This window comes from Varanus komodoensis, unplaced genomic scaffold, assembly GCF_004798865.1.
Source record: "Varanus komodoensis strain SLA01 unplaced genomic scaffold, ASM479886v1 scaffold32, whole genome shotgun sequence".
Classification (NCBI taxonomy): domain Eukaryota; kingdom Metazoa; phylum Chordata; class Lepidosauria; order Squamata; family Varanidae; genus Varanus; species Varanus komodoensis.
This window is the reverse complement of record NW_025335798.1, coordinates 23,512,332-23,527,681: the sequence shown is the minus strand read 5'-3', so window position 1 is coordinate 23,527,681 and position 15,350 is coordinate 23,512,332. Positions and strand designations below refer to the sequence as shown.

At 36.3% G+C, this 15,350-nt stretch overlaps 1 long non-coding RNA gene across 1 annotated transcript; it reads right to left on the bottom strand.

The window, feature by feature from the left end:
- Positions 1–794: 794 nt before the first annotated feature.
- LOC123027441 lies at positions 795–15,286 on the bottom strand. The gene is made up of 2 exons (XR_006415514.1): positions 14,725–15,286; positions 795–5,438 (listed from the first exon to the last, which is right to left on the bottom strand). It is a non-coding gene; the product is annotated as an uncharacterized LOC123027441 (long non-coding RNA).
- Between the last annotated feature and the right edge of the window lie 64 nt (positions 15,287–15,350).

Sequence of the window (15,350 nt, the reverse complement as noted above, 5' to 3'; positions counted from 1 at the left end):
AGCAAAGCCGTGATCGGGGGAGTGGAGAGATGGCCACAATAGTGCTGGTTGGGGGGGTGGCCAAGATTGTGTGCATCTTCCCTGCACGAACACAACTGCAATTGTGGCCATCTCCCCATTCAGGGGGTGGAGATCCAATGTGGAGTTCACAACCCAAGTCAAAATTTCATGAAATTTTTGTTCGTGACCCAATTTGTTTGTGAGCTGAGGTACCACTGTACATAAGAATTACCATACCACAACACGGCTTGCCTCCATTCTGCAACTCTCGGCATACCATCACAGTATGTTCAGGGATTTCCCAGTTCTCCAGAGCAAATTTTTAGAAAATGGGGGAGGGACTGTGACGGAGGAAGCAGATTCAACAGCAGAATGGTTTGATTGGATCTAGCCCTATAGTTTTCAGAAAATCTATTTGTTTAGATCAGGAAGAGACATCTTCTGGTTTGGGAAAACTTGAAAGTTTGGTCATTACAATTTAAAATGTTGGTCTCTATTGCTACCATGAGGTTACTCTTATAATACTGATTCATGTATCTCATGCACTTTATTTATATTGAAGGCCAAACATGCACACTCAAATTTCAAGTCTTAATTATTTAAGTTATTTCACTTGAGCTATTTACATTTCTGTAGTGAAATTTTACAATTTTTCCAAAATTACTATATGCACTTTATACCGTATTTTATTGTATTTTATGAATTGTTGTTGTAAAGTGTTCAGAAAGTCTCAGCTATTCGTTGGTGTAGAAATAAAAATACTTCAAAATCAAAACAAAGAAAACATTCAGACATTTTGACATTTGTTAATTTAATCTGAATATGTATACTATACCTTTTATTTTCTCGCCCACACTGTGTTGTATGATTTAATAACATGCAACAACCTTAATACAAACACTTTACCTAAATTCTACTACTATGCCCATTTTACTCGGCAAGAATTGTTGCACAGATTTTGACAGCTGCTCTAGCTTTGTCACCTATTTTTCACTACTTAAGAATAAAAACTCTAAGGATGAAGTTATAATTTTACTCTAAGTTTAAAAAAAGAGAGACTTAAAGAGCCGAGTCATTAGAAAATTAACTGGGTTAAAAAGGTAGATTTGAATATTACTTGGATTTAAATGTGTACCCTCTACTTGTCATCACTTCCAATATTCTTAGTCTTTTAAAAACAATCCATATGAATTGCAGGATGAATTTTAGAACATTATTCTGAAATTCCAAGTTCTTGTACATTATGGAAATCAAAAAATTTTAGAGTTGATTTATACTGGGAGATACCCAGTGTTGTCAATCTATGTTCCAATGACATCTAGAAATTAGACCATGTTCATGTATTCATTCTTCAAGAAGATGCTCTGTTTACAGATCAATAACAAGGGATGCCACAATTTGTTATGCATGTAAAATTCCTCCCACCTCAGGTCATTTGTTATCACAATAGGATTACTGAGCAATTAACAAACCACTTATATTCCCTAACCACTTGCCCACATATACCAATAAAATGCAAGATAACCTGAATAGCTGACTAGGGATGTGCACAGAATCCATCTTGTGCTGAAAATCTGCCAGATTTCTTCGTTTTGGCTTCACAGACTCCTACCCACTTTGCAGAGACGCAGTCTGGTGAGAATACCCAAAGTTCATGTGGTGCTCAGCAGCAATCAAGCCAGCACCAGTGTGTTAGGAAGATGGTTGGCCACCAGGAATGGCAGCTGGTTTACCTGCTCACTGTGTCCATTTTCACTATGCACCCACGTTGGTGGCAGTACTGATCAGAGGAAAAGGCTGGACACTTGGAATGGTAGCCAGTGAAAGTTTCTTGTGGGTTGCATAACCGGGAGTCCACAAGAAGTCACATACTTCCTCGTGGTTCCATTTGCTTTGCAGGACCAGGTAAAGCATGAGATGATGTTTTGAGATTTCAAAGCCCTACCCTATAGTTGATTTGTCAAGCATCTCCTGAAGAAATTATTGTTTGCTACAGTCAAATGGTATAATGGCAATCTATATCTTTGGAGAAAAGCTGAAATGTGTTTTCCATTGTTGTGCGGTGTTAATATCAACTTTCTGATGCTTTTAAACAATTTACTATTCTAAAGCATTAATTCATAAAAAAGCTGTACAGTAGTATCAGTAGACAGGTGCATTAGGAGAGGAGAGCACTGAGAATGTAGACACTTACTTAGGCAGATTTTTTTTTCAATTTCATAAGTTAATTAATAGCAACAATGAATGGCTACCAATTCCAAATACAATATTAGGCAAGCTTGGTGATTTCAAAATAATAAATTATTTTAGTTAATCTATCTGAGAGGATTCATATAGGAAGTTGAAATACATCTATGTTTCAGAGTGAAACCCAGTTTTCCGTACATCTCCTTTTATTTTTTCTTATATTTAAACAAGGTAAGATAAATACATGCTAGTGTCTAAATCAATGGTTTTCAACCCCCAGTCTGTGAACTGGTGCTGATCTGTGGAAGATTTCATGACAGTCCATGGGAGGGCTGCATCCCACTCACAGCGGACTGATGTGGGGGCTGGTTGTGCTCTACCACCTCTCCCTTGGTCGGCATCATGTTCGCAGTGGGTGTGCTGGCGCCTCCAGCAGGGCTAGGGAGAGGAGAGATGGCTCAATGGGAGTTGGCTGCAAGCTACGCTACACCAATTTCAGTATTTTGTTCTTTTGTTGGCATTTTGTGTTACTCAGTTTCTGGTTGTTTTGGAGAAATATCTTTTTTTTTCTCTTTTTGGTATTGTGTTTGGAAACTAGTACACAGAATACTGTATTATGTTTATGGTGCCTTTTGTTTCTGCCTCAGGTGGTTTTCCTGTTTTCGCTGGTTCCCAGCTGTGGAAAGGTTGAAAACCCTGGTCTAAATGATTACAAGCTTTACAATGAAAATGTTGAAATAATATCATAATTAGATCATATTAAGCATGTTGTAATTATTTCTTTAAACATTTTCAGTTCAAAAACTTATGATATATTAAGACAAACATTGCCATAGGATAATTTTTAGTTTTGTTATTTACTAGATATAAGTAAAATAAACATTCTAAATTAGATCACTATAATTTAGACAAAAAATTTTATAATGCAAACTGAAAAATTTCTCATTCAAATAGCTCTGTGAAAGTTATCTTAATTTGCATAAGAAAGTTATAGTTCAAAATTTTCTGTAAAACTAACATCATTGCCCTAGGGCCCTCAAAACCCTGGAACTACCATTGTATGAGATTGTTAGCACAAAGAATTGCAAAGCAAAATTAAATAAAATTAATACCAAGATGCATTTGCTATGCATGACATTTTGCATATAGGCCTGCCATTCATCTTTTATTTTTGCTGTATTGAAGGTACCAGGTATATGTTGATGTTATACACTCAGACTAAGTTTGTACAACATGCTAACTCACACTCAAGGTTCAATATGAGTTTAATGAGTATGTTGAACCATCACTTGCTCTATTTGTGAACCAGGCCAAAACAACAAAGCATGGTTTGTTAAAACCCAGTAATAAACTATGGGTACTCTTCACTGGTTGCTCATGTTTAACAAACTATGTTTAATTACAGTGGCTACATTCATACAACATAATATCCTATGTCTGAACAACAGCCAACGTTTCAACAGTAACCCATATCCAACCTTGACTGTGCATTATCATCTGGTGTGAACTCAGCCACTGGATTTAAGGGTTAAATAAAACACCACAAAATAGTAACAGTTCAGTTACTCACCAAAAGTTTTGTAGGATTTACAAAATTATAGGTTTTGTATATACATGTATACCACTTAACAGCCCATAGGTTGTGTTGTGAACACATTCTCCCACTTTTTCTTATCTGGCAGATTAAACCAAAAAGCTTATAAGATACAGTCATTTGTTATAGCTTAACAAGTTCTGCTGCATTTGAGTATTTTCCATGAAAACTGTTAACAAGTTAGATAAATCAAAATAATGACCCCTCTAATGTATAAAACTAGCTTCGCCCATGTGAAGAGTTGTTTCGAAACAGAAATGCCCCTGTCCTCCCTTTTCATGAGATCTTGACACCACCCTCAGGATGGTTTACACTGCATGTCTGTTTAACGGTAGGAGCATATGACGTTATAAAACTGGTCCATCCATTTGGGCGGGCACTGCTTTCCTGGGTCTCAGAATTCGTTCTCTTCCCCTTCCTTGTTCTACAGTGTCACCTTCATGCTTCAAGATGGTTTGGTTCTCAGTTACTGCCTGACTAATCTTGCCTGCCAATTCTTTCTCCCCTTCTATTCCATTTATCTCTCATTCCAAATCTGAACTCTCTGGCTGAGAATGCTGCATTGTTCAAAAGTTGGCCCCATCTTCACAGGTTGTTTGTGAATGCTTAGGAGTAAGCTAGCATGTTAGCCACCAAACACTCAATTCTGGTTTGCTGGGAAATCCTGGAACACAACACTCCTAAATTGTTTTCCATGACATCTGAAACTGGAATTCTAGGTTAAAACTCTCGGTTGTTTCCCTCTCAACACCCACAATGCCAGCTTCATATGTCACAGTGAACAACCAGGTATGTGGCTGGGTTGTTAAACAAAATGCTTAACAAACACCATATAGTTAACAAGCTGTGGATTAACTAGTTATTCAGAACTAGGTCACAGTGTACACCTTAAAGATATTGTGAAATTTATAAAAATATATTCTATAATCATGAACTCATTCTCTAGGCAAATGAAGACATGAAATATACAGAACTGAATGCTGGGAAAATGAGAGAGCCCTGCAGCATCTGTGCAATGCAAGTGCCACGTTGTAAGAATATCTATTAATTCATTGCATTAAATCCGTAAGTTCAGCACATTTGGGATTTGAAAAAAAATCATGGCAATGCCATGATTTTCTTCCTGTTGCTTTGGGCCAGGTTTAAAAACCAGAAGCATAACTGCACCAAAACCATATGCATGAGTTATGGAGGACAGTGACTTAACTAACAGCCTTTATTAGTAAAGTACCTTTGACTGGACTTTCAGACCCAAAGAGATACACGATTTAAAACACAGTAATAGACATCACTACTATTGATCAGGGTGGATTTGATTTAAATCACTATTTAAATCCCTGGTCAGTAAGACTAGAATAAAATCATGGTTTTCTAAATAATTTGCATGTATGCATCCATACCTTACCTGTCAGTGGAGAAACGTCATTAAAATATTCCCAAACTTAGTCTCTTTTACAGTCTGCTGCCATCATAGGAATAGGGAAAGAATAATACGATAAACCTCAAGATATTCACAAAAATATCCAAAACTTCACTTTCATTTTTGCTCCTTCCTCCTCACACTTAGGTTCTTGAACAGATCTCTTCTGCTCCCAACAATCATCTTCTCTTCATTGAATTTTTTGAAACTGCTTCCTTAAGAGGTAAAGGGTTGATACTGTGTAGAAAGATTTGCAAAGGAACAATGGGATTAAGGTCTTTTTCTTAGCTCTGTGTGTTTATTTTATACCATTTTTTGCTGTGCAGAGGCAGCACGTGATCTCTGCAGACACAAATTCACAGTTTTGAGAACTGTAAAACCAAGCATCTGTGATAACATCTTCTAGATAGAAAAAATGCTCAATAATCCTACAGAAACCTCTGGAAGAGCATGACATTGTGAACTGATATATAGAATTCATTTACCAAAAAATGTAAACATTGCATGAATATTCAGCCTCATGCTACCTAATTAAAAGCTAATCATTATTTCATGATGAATAGTGTTTGGACTATAATGTATCTTAAACAGGAAACTATTTTTAGATAGATTTTTTACCTAATTTTTATTTTTTTTTAAATCCAATTTAAATTAAAATATCCTTTTAAACAATATTATCTACTCTACTATTCATTAAAAATAGCTCAGAAAAACAACAAGAACAAGTATAAGAACAGAGTTTAAAAGCCATCAAAAACCAAGCTAAACAAATGTTTACAGATTAGTTAATGCTAAGAAGAGAGGAAATCAGGGAAGGAACTCTACAACTCAGGCACTGCTATAGTAATAGCACTGTTCCGAGTGCTTACCAACCTAGCCTGTCTTGGTAGTAGGGCACACAACAAATCCTTGATATGCACGCGCGCGCACACACACACACACAAGCATAATGGGTAAAGAGGGAAATGCTAAGACTGCGTGCACCAAACCAACACAGCACCGGGCAGACATGGGAGAACAAGTAGGTATATCATAGGAAGCATGCACAAAACTCACAATCCTCACTGCAAGACCTATCTTAGGTGGCTGGGGAGATAAAGTAGTTCTCTACCGAACCCCATCAAGATCCTCCACAAGCAGATATTTATGTCAATAAAATTTCTATGTATATAGGAAGTTTCCCTGCCTTAAAAAGTGTATTTTCTAACAGTTCTATCAGAATCTTCCCCAAGAAAGACTAATGCAGTTTCAAAGAAGTACCAAATCAACACTGGGCTAACACTGAACAACTCCTTAGCAAATTAATACCCTATAGTCTTGTATTTGTCTATATAGGGCAAGCAAGCAAAGCAGCTAACAAACATAAGAACTTGGATCTCTCACCAATTGTTTAATTTAAAAGTGACTTTAGTTTATATTTTGCATGTTCTAATATTTCAAAGGAGACAAGTATGAATAACTATTTGGAGATACCTCTGGTGAAGTGAATCAAAATGTTAGAAATATTAGTAAAAAATTGTTTAAGTCATATGCAATATGCACAATTCTCCACTTTAAGAAATAAATAGCAATGCCAGGGTTTTTTTCCCTAATAAATCCCCTTTAATTTGATAAAATATTATTCTAACTACCACTGTTAAGTGTAAACTTGGTGTGGGGTCAATTAATGTAAATTCCTCATTTAAGTAAAGAACAACAACGACAACTCTTAAAAAGAGGCTCAAGTTTCATGCCATGATTCTTAGGATTATGGTAGGTACCTTACAGAAAAATCATGAAACTGTAGTAGTGAAAACTACGAGTTCAACACAAGGTATTATGAAAGGGATGGTCAACAACTTAAGTAACCTAATGCCATAATGTTAATGTATGAGAACATACATTGTAATATTGCATAGAATTCTGGTTGTCTCATTTTAAAAAGAGTATCATAGAACTGGAAAAGGTCTAAAAGATGGGCTAAAAGGACCTAATGGATGGAGAGTCTAAAAAGAAAAGGCAAATGCATTTAGGACTTTTTAGCTTATAAGGGGAACCTTGACAGGAGTTATCATTGAGGCTTAGTTTATAGGAACCAGAGAAAGGTTTATATAACTATGAACTGACTGGAAAGTACTAATAATAGTTTTTTCCCCTCTTAACATTAAGTGCACTGAATTATCAAACAAACTTTACTAAGTTTGCTCAGGAGTAACAGTAAAACTTATTTATCAAACATACAATCAACTAATTCACTATCATAAACAGGTGAATTATTGCTCTTAAATTTTTTAAAAGACAAAAAAGTAATTATCTGTTAGTTCCTAAGGTATGGGGATGTCTTGTTAGGGGAAAGGGACAAGCGCCGCACAGTGCCACTGAAAGGCCTGTGCTATCTTACCTTGCATTTAGTAGTGCAAGAACAAGCATTCCCTTTGGACAAGTCATTTGCATCTCTTCAAATATTAGCACTGAGCTGCTAAAGGTTCAAGGATATAAGCTGCACCCCACTACCCAAGATGTTCCATGAACAAAATAGGAATAGCACATATTCACCAGTTATTGGTTTTCTGAACTCTTATTTTTGTGCATGTGTAGCAAAGTTGGGAGAAACTCTCTCCAACCCTGCCCTTTTGTTCCCACAACAGGTGGCTTCACATAAGATATTCTACTTTTAAGACAGAGGTAAGGTTTGGACAAATACTGAGAACATATTGGTGTTTGTTAGTGGAGGAAGTGGACAGGAGATAGATATCATCCTCATGCCTTGCTTGTGAGCTTCCAGAAATACACTGACACCCATTGTTAGACTAGAATACTAAATAACTAAATAACATATGGTCTTCTCCACTGAGGTTTCTTCTGCTTTTTAGTTTGCAGGAGGAGGGGCCTTTAGTTCTAACCCTCAAATGATAATCCTTATCATCTTGCATAATGAATGTCTGGAAGACATACAAATGGGACCAGCAACAAAACCTTGCAGCATGACATGGTCCCATTCAGGGCTTCACTTGGCCATGTCTTGTTTAAAGATATTGCATTCTATTCCCTCCACTTTATTTTCTGTTCATATTTCTGACAATTAATCATCATTCTGTAGCAAGTGAGCACAATGAGTCTCCACTGGGCATTTTTGAGTCTCTGCCCTACACTTCTTGGTAGGACTGTAACACCTGTATCCATATATAAAGACAAAAAAAAACTATGTCAAGTTCCAGTCTAGTTGCTTTCAGAAGGGATTATATTTAACATTTACAGACTAAAATGAGTAAAATCCATTGGCTTGTCCCCCATCTCTCTCTCCAGACGTCTGCAAATGTTTGGAGCCCTTAAACTTACTTATACCTCTCTCTTGTGCAAGGCTCGTTCAATTTGGACTACATATAGATATATACTTAGATAACTAATTTGCTATTAGTATATACAGATATGTTCCCATATACAACAGTAGCAAGGAATCAATGTTAATTATTCTCACCATCATTCAGTCCTCCATCTTTCAAATATCTGCCATGAATGCTTCAGCTCACTTAATATATTCCATTTGTTATGACTGCATTTGTCTTCCATCTTAATTATCTCACATTTCTTTTCTTTTACTTAATTTTATTTCCTTTGAAATGCCCATTCTCTTGCTCTCACTTATCTATTATCTCTTCCCATGACTTAGATATAGAGCAACATTTTTGGATTCTATTGGAATGAAGTTATTAAGATTTAGAGATATGAAAGTAAGGGGGCTGATGTGATACTAAAGGTCTTATATGTGATATGCCATATTATTGATGCCTACCCACCAGATTTTAATTAAATTTCTGTAAAGAAATGGCATTATAGTGTTGTATTTTATTTCATTTAAAATTGTATAATAGCATTTGCAATGATCTTCAGATTAAACAATAAACATATTGTTTTACACTTGACTTCAATGATATGAGATTGGAAATTTTAAAAATTCTTTTCCAAGCTTTGTTTTTCATGTGAAAACATTTCCATTTCTTAAGTTTATTAATAACAAGTGATGGTTGCCAATTTCAAATACAGTATCTGGCAAATTTAACAGTTTCAAAGTTGCATATGACTGGTTGCCAGCATATCATCAACAGTTGAGTTGCCCTAAACTGCATAAGAAGTTTAGCCAAAAGTAATCCAATTCAATTTTTTCCAGAAAACCTGTATCATTACACATCCTTTCCTTATATTCCTGATATGCTTGGATTTTATACTTCTTAATTATACTTTGCATTCTGTTGATTTCCCTCGTAGAGCTCTTCTATCATCACAACTCACAACTCCTGGAATCTATCTAGTTCCTTGTAGTTCTTCATTTAAACATCTGATAAATACTCATGTCTTCACTCTGACATTATCCAACTCATACCACATCACTAATTTTTTCCTTATTGTAGCAAGTCAACGTTGGATGAAAAACTCATCCATACTGTAATAAGGGAGACCAATGAGGAAGCCATGGAACTTTATTTACTGGAGAACTAATGATACTTGACCAGAAGAAATGTACTTAGGATAGTCTGAACATTTTTGCCCACAGCGAAGGTGGGACACTGCGAGAGGAAGGACTGAAGCCACATATTCTGATGTTCTCCTCCCCTAGCCAGATATCTTCTAAGGAATTTCAGCGACTGAATAAAACAGAGAATGTTTCTGGAAATCAATCCAATAACTAAAACCTTTGAAAAATCTGAGTTTGGTAACAAGGGAGGTAGATATGAAGGGGGCACACATGGAATCTTGCACAAGGAATTACTCTCAGATCCACACCATGGTACTCAAAAGTTGAACTAGATCCAGCAGACTCACCCACTTACTGGATCTAGCCTTATGCAGCAATTGTAGAAGATTCAACATATGACCTCATTAAAAAAAAACCTGGTTGAAGCTATTTATTGATGTGCTGATGTGTCAGGGATCTGAAAGGAATGAAAGAAGCTCTTTGGAAAGTTGATCATCCCTAGCTGCACAATCTGGAACCTGCTACCAAGGCAGAGGCTTTGACTTGAGGCCACCAACCTAGGTGTAGAGGTAATTGCCCTGAGAAAATATGAACTATTAAGTTCCTAAGACTGGACACTTGAGAAATTGAGACAAGAATAAATAGAAGCACTCAACAAATACATTATTTGTTTCAAGCAAAGTTAAGGAATCTTCTGTAGAATGAGAAGATCAATTAAGAAAGCATGACTGTGAGGTCTGTGCAGGCCAGAAAATTCCTGACCTTGAATGCCTTCTAAACAGTACATAAATTGATAAATGCATTTGATGGACCACTGCTTGCATTTGTTTCCTAGATGAAGACTGAACAGAGTTGGGATAGAGCTCCAATTTTCAGTTAAAGATTAATGTTCTAATTTCTGGTTCCAGGGACGGAGACATTCCACTTCCTGAATGTCCCTTACAGGAATAATTTAAGTATACAAAAAGGCTTAGGCATTTATTTCAATAGATGAAACACACAGTTTCAAATTAGTTTAAAAACAAATGTTAAACAATAAATAGTATGGCAAAAACAGTTTTCAAAATTCAGACATGACTCTAGCTGATGCAATGATTAATCACCACTGACCACTGAAACAGACAGAACCCTTCTTCCCAAAAAGTTAGCAATGATTACAATCAGAGAGTAGAAGAACTGGACACATGGAAATGGCAGGGCTTGTTTCTAAAAGTAGGCAAGTGCAGTCCTTGTTTACCTTCTGAATTTCAACAATGCATCATCATCATCAACAACAACAAATATGGCCAAGGCAGCCACAACACTGCCTTAAGTACAGCTCTCTATGACTTGCTTACTATACTGTTTGGTAAATGCAACAGAGTATTTTTGCTAGAAAACATGAACAAATGATTGCCAGATACCCACGAAGCTAATCTGCCTATCAATATTAGATTAATTAATAAAAGTAAACTGTAGATACCACATTTATGAATTAAAATGATCATTTATGAAGTGTTCTTGCATCAACACTGTTATCACATTATTTGATGCTGTTCATACAATATTATCAAAAGATTTAAGGACAGTACCATTAACGAATGGCTACTTACCTTTTCTATTGTATGAATGACACAAGGAACTCACAAATTAGTTTTAGTCTATGGGAATAATCAACAAGTAAGCATCCTATAAAACCAATAAGCTTCAAGAATACCAAATGTGCTCACTGGTGCTTAATAATTAAAACTTTAAAGAGACACCCGTGAGGCACATGTGAACAAAATCATGGAGACAAGACTGCCCAAGAACTGCTCATTCTTTTAAAAAATGACTTTGGCCCACTTTTGATGTTAGGTGCAGCTGAACTTCAAACATTTGAGTGCAAAACTAGTGCAACTCTGCAGCTGCTGGGTTCTAGTTGTCACTTGGCTATAGGTGATTTGGGGCCAGTCACCGGTTCTCAACCTATCCTACTTCACAGGTTGTTGTGAGGACAAGCTTAAGAGGAGTAGGGTTAAGTAAACCACCTTGAGTTCTTTTAAGAGAGAAAAGCAGGTTATAAATAAAATACAAAGGTCTTACAGGAACAATTTAATGACAAACTGATAGTTGAGCTGGGCTGTTTGAAAACTGACCTGCTTAAAAGCCTAAAGATTATACACAAAAAAACAGAAACAAACACACTTGCATAATCTTGAGCAGCCAAATGCTCACCATATTTACTTATAAGTAAATACCACTGATGCCAGTGGATGTTACACCTTTTTAAATACATGTAAGAATCAACTGCCCCATATCTGACTGTTCAAGTATTCTGGATCAGTTTGAGAGAGATGTTTTGATCGGTTTTGATACCAACAGCAATAAGTCTTACTACACAATCTTTAAAACATGATTATTATGCAGTCCTAGTTGTAGGTATGCTGGATTACATGGTTTAAAGACTATTATCACATCCAAGAAGAATTTCAAAGACAGCAGGAGGAGGTGTGATAAAGAGTTTCTTAAATCATTTTATTGTTATAACAACAACATTTATTATAGAGATGAAGCCTTAGATGGTTTCCAAGTTCTCTTCATGCCTACCTAATATAATTCTTTCTCAGAGGTTCTCAAACAGGCAGACTCCTTCCCCAAATAGAACCTTACACAAGTGTAAATAGCCTATTCCCCAGACTACCTGGAAATGCCAGGGATTGAACCTGAGAACATTTACATGCAAAGAAGGTCCTCTAATCCTGAGCTAGAATCCTTCTCTAGCCTGCACATATACTCTGACACAGTTTGAAGGATTTATCTCTAAAAAAAATATGTATTCCTGCATTCATTGCACTGTTTCAGAGGAACATACAATATAGACTTGAAATTAATAATGCTCTAGGTTTGTAAAGGCCTACCCATAAGCTAAAGTCAACTATTTAGATCTACTTAACAGCTCAAAATGAAACGACTATAATTGTTTGCAAACATCTATCCTTCAGCCTTATTCTATATTGTTTACTTTGCAAAACATTCTGTGGAGTTCAGTGAGGCCTATTCTCAAAAATGCATACACAGGCTTGCAGTATTAAACCCTGATTGTAAACACATTCACTTGGAATGAAAATTGATGAAATAAGTTCCATTTGACGCAAAGAACCATGGGTAGGACTGTAACCTTAGTTATTAAATTAATTCCATACAAATGTCAAACATGAATTAAAATGTAAATCACTATAATCAAAAGATAGAATTCTACTATGCACTGAACAATTAACAACTTATATTTATCTGTCCTTAAAATTATTCATTTTAGAAACAAAACTAACTGCCTCTATACTTTAATATTCATTAGCCCAATAATACAATATACTTGTGATCCCAATTCAAGTTTTGCCATATGTGTAATATACCTGAACCAAAAAAAACCCCGAACTTTTAAAATAGATTATGAACAAATGGTATCCTAAAGCCTAAAACTAACTTGAATTTGAAAGTATCAAGTTTTTTTCTGAAGCCTAAAAACACCCATAAAGGGAATATTACTCCAGGCATCATTGTTATTGTTTTTTATCCATCAAAGAACAAGTTACCTTTCAAAATGTGAATACTGAAGAAAAACATTTCTTCAAATGTAGAGCTTTTCTACAATGTGTGTCCTAGTACTCTAAGTCTTTTCTACCAATATGGAAAAAGAAATCCTTATTTTATGTTGCCAATAGAACTATAAGAGATAGATTTACTGATGAATTATTTTATTAGAAACAGTATTCAAGATTCAAGAATTATTTCTTGCCTTCACTTCAAATATCAGAGTAAGAAAGTAGTGCATATTAAGCTGCATTTCACTTTGGTTAGATTCCCTAGGCCTATTGAAATGCATAGGCCATCTGTGCACATATCACAGTTCAAACACACCTTGTAAGCTTTAGTAATCTGACAGCACAATATCCTCTTACTTTAAACAAACTATTTCAGAATAAAATATACATGCAATAATCTCACAAAAGAGACACCCAAGGTGTACCAAGTATAACTTGTAACAGTTAACTTATTTTTCAAGTTTCTTCTCCACTTTTGAAACTAAAATCCAAATCCAGACTTTAAATTGGTTAAGATGAAATCTAAAAAAGAAGTACTCCTCCATATCAATGGGAATTGTGCATTAGACTATTATAGAATTGTACTGAGATTTTAAAGATCATGTAAATATTGGCCCCTCTAAATAAGTTTGATTCTTAACTACTTAATAAAAACAGACAAGAGTACTTAACAGAAGCTCAATTGGTGGCACTATATAAATTGAGATTTAGTACTCCATATAATATTAATTAGTCCCAGATCCTGTAACATTCTAAAAAAAATAGATTATTCTGTTTAATAGTAAGCATAATAATGTTTGGAAGTTCAGGACTTAAAGTGACATGACTTGAAAAAAAGTATATACAGAAATAGAGGCATGAAAGGAGAAAAAAATTTCAATTTCATATTGCCAATGATACATTCCAGAGCGAATATCCAAGGAAATCCTTTTCAAAGACCTATTTTGATACATCTGTCTCTCTACATAGTATAGAAACTTCCCAAGACAACCAACAGTAAAAACTGGTAAAATCCTTAGATAAAAACATTGAATAGAAGTTTTAAAGACTTTTCTGTACACAAGAAGCAAAGCATCAATACTTGTAAAAATTGCCAAACCCAAACAATTCTGACACTAGACTACATACCAAGGAACAGAAAACAAACACAAACAAAAAACCAAGCACAGAACAGACTAAGAGATTTCCCAATATCCAACTAGGTAGCAAAAAAATTGGTGGACATATGTTCTATGTTACTTAGAATAAAACACAGTGCTGACACTTTTTGATCTGCATCCCTGAATATTTTAAAATTAGAAATAAAACTACCACTTTTCTAAGCAGGAAACAATCAAACTGCATCTGTGCTCAAAAGTATCAAAGACCTATTTTGATACATCAAAAGCCAGAATCAAGAGAGCAAACACCTCCCCCTATCCAGATCTGTTTGCCTCAGAGTGAAATTGTGGAGTAGGAGAAGGCATTGCTTGCCTTACCTCCCTTTCCCATACATAGATAGGCTTACCTTGGCTGCACCCCACTTTTATTTCCTTTCCTGGAGCAGTGGAGAGAGAGACACACACAAAGGGTAATAAAGGGGGAGGAGGGGAGAGTAGGGGGATGGGGGGGAGCTGGTGAACTGGCGGCTGCTCCTTCTGTGTGTGTGGTGAGGTGTCTCCAGCCAGGGCCAAAAAGCAGCAGCAGCAGCAATAGTAGTGGAGAAGGAGACGGGGCTGTGTTGCTAAGAGGCTTTTGGTCTCTTTTCTCTCTCCTCTGACGGCCAAAGCGGGGGAAGAAACTCTCCTGCTCTCACTGTATCTCTCTGGGATCCTCTAGCTAGGCTGAGGGTGGGGGAGAAACTCAGTCTCCTCAGGCCAAGCCCTCCCCGCAAACCAATTCAAGGTGGAATTAGTGCTCTGTCCCTTTAACAATATAAATAAAAGGTCCCCCCAGTCTCCCCCTTCCCTCTCTTCTTCATCATCAGCTGCTGCTGAGGCTCTGGTTCTGGCTGGGAGAAAGATGGGAGGCTGTCACTGCGCATGCGCCCCTGGGAGCTTGCTGGGTTGAAGGAGGGGGAGGAAAAAAGGTTGCCTCCCACAATGCCCCGCGCTGCGAGCGAACCCGGAAAAGGATTCCGCAAAGATGGAAGAA